The sequence below is a fragment of the Kryptolebias marmoratus genome, linkage group LG14 (genome assembly GCF_001649575.2).
Source record: "Kryptolebias marmoratus isolate JLee-2015 linkage group LG14, ASM164957v2, whole genome shotgun sequence".
Lineage (NCBI taxonomy): Eukaryota > Metazoa > Chordata > Actinopteri > Cyprinodontiformes > Rivulidae > Kryptolebias > Kryptolebias marmoratus.
The window spans coordinates 7105899-7112404 of record NC_051443.1 but is presented as its reverse complement, the minus strand read 5'-3'; positions in this window follow the sequence as shown (position 1 = coordinate 7112404).

Genomic DNA, 6506 nt, shown 5'->3' with positions numbered 1-6506 from the left:
CACTTATCTGTAAACTGAAATCTTTTATTTACAGCTTTCATGACACTTTTTTAATCATGTTTTATGAGCTTAACATGAATAATATGTTATGTGTTTTTTTTCTGTTAGCAGCAGAGCTATAACTGAGTTAGAGCTCACAGAAGATCTGCTTGCAGAGCAGAATAATGCATTCTGTGGGTAATGAAAGTGGAGTAGTCCAGACATAAACAGGAACATTTGTTTGTTGGCAGGAAGCCTTCCCTGCGTGTTGCTCTGCAGCCCACACACTGGACAGCAGGCGACACATCTCATTGGCCAATATTTAAGTTTGTCTTAAAAGCACAAAGCCACAGTCCCACTAAAATCTGCTGCGATGAAATGTTCTGGTATTAACAAAAAATAAATAAAAATCTAAGCATAGACAGAGACTCAGTGAACAGGTTTCAGACTGAGTTATGTGTAAGAGGAGATAAACAGCTTTAAGTGTACATTTATTAACAAACTGCATTTTATTTTTTATTGTGTGAATGTTAATTCAGAGTTCATGCTATTGGTTTCCTGTTTTTTTGCAATGTAAGTTCTTATGCATACTTTGTGCTATTTTAGGTTCAGCTCATTTAAGAAATATCTGCTATGACTTTTGGTTTTAATCATGTTTATACTTTTCAAAATACTTTATTTGCATATGTTTTCCTACAGAAATACATCAAAATCTCTTCAGTTTATTTAAAACATTGTGCTGTCAAAAGCCTGCTTCAGCAAACTGGCTATGTATTTGAACTACTGTTCAGCTACTTTTAGCCTTTAGTTACTATTCAACTCTTCTTTTGCTAGCCTTTTGTTCCTTCAGCTTTTAACTACTCTTTGTCTACTTTTTGCCAGCCTTTCATTACTTTTAGCTTTTAGCTAGCCCTTTGCTAATTATAGTTGAGATTCTACTACTTTTTTACTACTTCTAGTCTTTCAACTATTAGATAGCCTTTTTGCTGCTTTTAACTAGTTTTGCTACTTTTAGCTAGAACTTTGGAACTTTTAACTTTTGACTAGTGTTTGCTCTTTTTTGTCTTTTAGCTAATGCTTTCCTTTATTTATATATATATTTCAGCTTCTTCAGCAAGTTTCATTAGTCAATTAGCAATCAACATTCACTCTGTATTTTTGCCAAAAAAAAAAGAAAAGGCCATTTTTCTAATTTTTTATTTTGATTTCTCATTTAAATAAATGTGAACACAATCAACAACAGGTCTGATTTTTCTGTCTGAGATGAGGCCGCTGAAACATTGTTATAGAACGCAGATGATGATGAGGGCTGTTGTGATCAAACAACCAATCAGTGTTGCTGAATTTGAAAACAGAAGATGATGAAGGTTTATTGTGATATGGAGAAAAACTTAATGAAAGACTCATTGCAGCCAAACAAGGAGGTTGATTTAATGCAGCTGCTTGTATTGTTTCTCCTATAGGTTTGTTTTTTGAGCATACATACTGAGCTGTCTTGTTTGCATGCAGACTCTATATATTTAGTTTTTGCATGGTCACTCTGTTTATCATTATTTCTGCGAAGTTGGCAGAAATATCTTAAACAGGCAAAGATTTGGTTTAGTTGGACAGAAAAACTACAAACTTCCTGTAACTTGAGTTACAGGAAGCTGAGTTTTATTTATTTATTTATTTTTTATTTAGAGCTTCTGAAAGTCTTTTTTTTTGTGAACATGAGATGGAGCAAGAGGCAGAGAGCAGAAAAGCCAGAGTTTAAATTTAACAGAATCTGTATCTCTCTAGCTGGGCAGACTGCCATTACCCCCTCCTTTTATCATTTTCTCTTTATTTTTTCTCTCTCCACAGGGCCAATGTTACAGAGAACTACTGAAGATCTGTTCCATTTTATTATGTCTCATTGATACTGAGCGACCTGATGGAGAGATGTGCATGACCTTGATGCTCTCTGTAGTATCAGAGAGAGCTCTATAAAAGTATGATTTAACAGCCCTGCGTCGGTGTTAATGTGTTAGATAATCACTCCATCAGCATTCAGACGTGCAGAGGAAAATCTATCTATCTATCTATCTATCTATCTATCTATCTATCTATCTATCTATCTATCTATCTATCTATCTATCTATCTATCTATCTATCTATCTATCTATCCTTTTGGATACCCATAAGTGATGCTGAATGGACTGGACTTACATGTGGGGTACAAACTCTGGATAGTGCAGGTGTATTGGAGCAGATGCTTGTACGAAATACAGAGGAAGCCCAACCTGCTTGATTTTTATTCAAACATGATAACTTGTTATATTATTGTAGGAACTTGATGCCTGATTTAAATAAAACAGTATTTTAAAGTTACTTCTTTTTTCAGATTTGATATTATTCAGAAAACATCCGGGGTACAAAACCACACTGATGGTTGGGAAAACTGCAAAAGTGGGTATGAAGTGGGCAGAGGTGGGTACAAAGAGATCCGTGGCTGACAGCTTTGTTGGTACGCAAAATGTCTGGGTACAAAGTGACCACAATTGCAAAGGTATGATTTACTGAAGGTATAAACTAACCTGAGACTGTTTGAATACTCCAGTTTTGTTGATTTAGATTTTTACTGGATTTCCTTTGTTCTGTATTCTGGTATTTTCTGCTCCCCTGGTCACTTTTGTCATACCTTGTTTCCTTTGGCTAAGTATGTGTATGGGTTTGACACTTTTGTTAAACTCTATAATCAATTGACAACGTTTCTTACAACTTTCAAATAAAAATACAGTCATTTAGAGGTTTTTTTTTTTTTGCATAACAGGACAAGTGGTCAGAATAAAATGTATAGTTTTCAGACCTCAAATATTGCAAAGAAAAGGAGGCTGTATTCAAGTTTAGAAATCACAACACTGCTTTCATGATCTTGGCAAACTCCCCAACAGTCTTTTTTACATTGCTGGATGACATTTTGCCACTCACGGAGCAAAACCTCAGTCAGCTTAGCTCTGTTTGATGACTTGTGACCATCCATCTTCCTCTTGATCACATTCCAGAGGTTTCTGACGGGATTCAAGTCTGGAGATCGGGCTGGCCATGGCAGGTTCTTGATCTGATAGTCTTTCATTCACACCTGAACCCCACTGATGCTCACTGTGTCCCTCTGCCAGTACAGGCAAAACTGAACCCTTCTTTTTCTCACTCAGAACTTTTCTTTTCAACTCTTTAGGCATGGTCAATAGATTTTTTTTTATTCCAATTACTTTTGGGTTCCTACTAGTTCTGTTTTTGCCATCCAGCTGGACCTATAGCTGACCACAGCAGTGGTTTTTATACTTTTCCTAGTTTGCTTAGATTTGGGTCCAGTGATCACCTAATCAGTACCTCATTAAGAAGAATGAGGTGGGGTTGTGTTTGAAATCAGCAGACAGTGTAATAAAATGGCTCTCATACATGTAGAGATGCTGATTTCATAAAAATTAGCAGTGGTCTCCTGTTTCTGAGCTGTATAGTCTACCTGGTTTCCTTTGTTCTCTGTCAGTTCTTATCAGTCTCCTTATTGTCTGTGTTGGTTCTTCATGTTCTTGGTACCATGTAAAAAAACATGTAAGTTTGTAAGTCTGGTTGTTTTGTAAGGCAGTTTGACATATATCATTTTAAAGATATACTGTGAATAAAAGCAGAAGCTCTGAAAAGTAATAAATGGAACTGACGGTGTTTTATGCAACAGGCACATCTGACACGACTTCAATTAAACAGACTACAGCAATCCAAGGTCGGAGCACAAAGGCATCAAACGCTGCAAAAACCTTCAGTGGAAAATGTCTGAGTTGATATTTTAAAATGTCTTTACTGATTTATATCAGGAAAAAAAGAAAATACATTTAAAGCTTGGAACAAGTTGTGCTGCCCTCTCTGTCGTACTGCAGGAATGTAACAACACTGAGATATCTGCTAGATCCACCCAGAGAGAAGTTAAATCAATGCATTGTACAGCTCCTCCAATCACTACAGCCAGAAATCATTAAAGATTTATGATGCTTGAAATTACAGTAGATAAATTAATTTTTTATCTTCTGACCACCTTGAGTTAACCTACTTTAAATAAAGAATAATTTTCTGTGTTGGATTGTCTAATAAAAACGGAGATGATAATTTTTGTGGTTGATTATTGATGTAAGTGTTGAGCAAAGCTCTCAGCAGGTCTCTAAACATAAAGCTGCAGATTATAACAAATGTTCCACATTTTTTTCTTGAATCTTTAGATTTGAGCATAACTATAATTAGATGAGTCTCTCTGCTGAACACTGAAAAGATGCAGCTTGTTTTCTTTTCATACCTGGATATTGCTGACATCAACATCTCTGTTAGGATTACAAGTTTTTTTTTTAGTCATTTTTTTGGTAATCTTTTGTGTTAGTTTTTTTCATTATGTTGTGTTTATAAGATCCGTTATTCTTTCCTCATGGGTTTTGTGTGTTTTTAAGTTGTTTTCATTCTGATCAGTTTTTGTTACCTACACTTTGCTTTACTCCCTGTGTCCAATTCCTCATCAGCCCCAGCCTATATATTCTGGTTATTTACTTTCCATGTCTGCTGGTCTGTTGTTGGTTTAATGCCACTCTCAGGTAATCTCTTTGTAGGCCTCTGTATGGTTTTTGTTAGTTTGTTTTGCTGCCATGTCAGCCTTTTGTTTTTGTTTATTATTAAATTATTTTTTGATCTCTTTGTGTTGGTCTGCATTATGGGTTCAATCCATCCACCAAACCTGATAACCTTGCTACATAAAACTTAAAGAGCTGTCACATTGATGTTACTGAACTTCAGTAGTTGTATTATTACTTCCAGAAATGTTGATATTTTGACATGCGGACCACCTTTATGTTCAAGTTTTTTAATGGAGCCATAAAAACATATTTAGCATATTTCTGTTTACATTTTACAAATAAAAACTCAAGTTTATCATGTGTTGTGATTTTCTTTTATTTCAAAGTGTTAAGACAAAAGATTATTTTTCACATGAACTGACACTGTCTTGTTTAGAATGATGCAGTTCTTATTATTTTACCAAAAAATAAAAAAAACAAGCAAAATAAGAATCACAATTAAAGATAAATGAACAACTACATTGCAGCCTAAAGTCTTAAAATAACAAAACCATGACCTTTATGCGCTTAAATTCAACAAAATCTTTCATAAGATGGCCTTTAGTTTTATTAATTGAAAAAATGGAGAGCAGGTTAACAAACAATGACCTCAAGAGTGAAACTGATCTCTGACTTTTAAACGCATTCTAGTGAAAACCTAAATCACATTCAGCTGAGTGTGTTGAACTGATGGGAAGCTGTGCACACAGTGGATTTATAATTGATATGTAAAGTTATTTTTACCTACTTGTATTATTAGTGTCATTCTGATGCAGAATTTTCATGCATACCCTGCAAAATGTTCACACATATAAACTGCTAAAAGTAATGTTTCCTACTGTAAATGCTACAACAATTTATGTGAGACCTAAGATAAGTCAAGATTTAGCTTTTTCTTAACTTACCTTCAGACAAGAAAATCAGTTGAAATAAACAAAATAATCCATTCATTCATTTTCTTTACCCGCTTCTCCTTTCTGGCTCCCAGGGAGCTGGTGCCTGTCTCCAGCAGTCTCTGTGCGAGAGGCAGGGGACACCCTGAACAGGTCACAAGTCCATCACAGGGACACAGAGACAAATGAGACAAACAACCATACATGCTCTCACTCACACCTAGGGACAATTTCGAGTTACCAATTAACCTAACATGCATGTATGGAAGGAAACTGGAGTACCCAGAATAAACCCATATGCACACAGCGAGAACATCCAAATTCACCCAGAAAGGCTCCAGGTCAGACAGTTCTTGCTGGGCTCTAATCAGCTCTAATCACTGTGCCGCAGTGCCACAAAATACTGTACAGCAAAATTGTGCTGTACAGTAAGTATTGTAGTTTGCTTAAATGAAAAGAAAAAATGAGCATAAAAATAAATAAACCAGGTTTTCAAAATTATAACAGTTTTGGTACATGGAATATTTATTTCCAGTTTAAACCTATTATTAAATAGAAAATAAAAAGTCAACATCCCCAGCAGGCACCCTGACACAACTCAGGAATAACTCTGGTACCACTTACATTTTATTACATCACCCCCACACGTCAGACTTATTGATTGTCTGCAGAAAAATAAAAACTTTAAAATAATTATGTGTGTGTATATATATATATATATATATATATATATATATATATATATATACCCACTTGCACAAGTGTCCATCAAATGTGGCATATACCAAGGAGATGCGCTGTCCCCACTGCTGTTCTGCATAGGACTGAACCCCCTCAGCCAAATCATCAACAGGACTGGCTACGGATACCGATTCAAGAATGGGGCCACCATCAGTCACCTCCTCTACATGGATGACATCAAGCTGTATGCCAAGAGTGAGCGAGACATCGACTCACTGATCCACACCACCAGGATCTACAGCACTGATATTGGGATGTCATTCGGACTAGAGAAGTG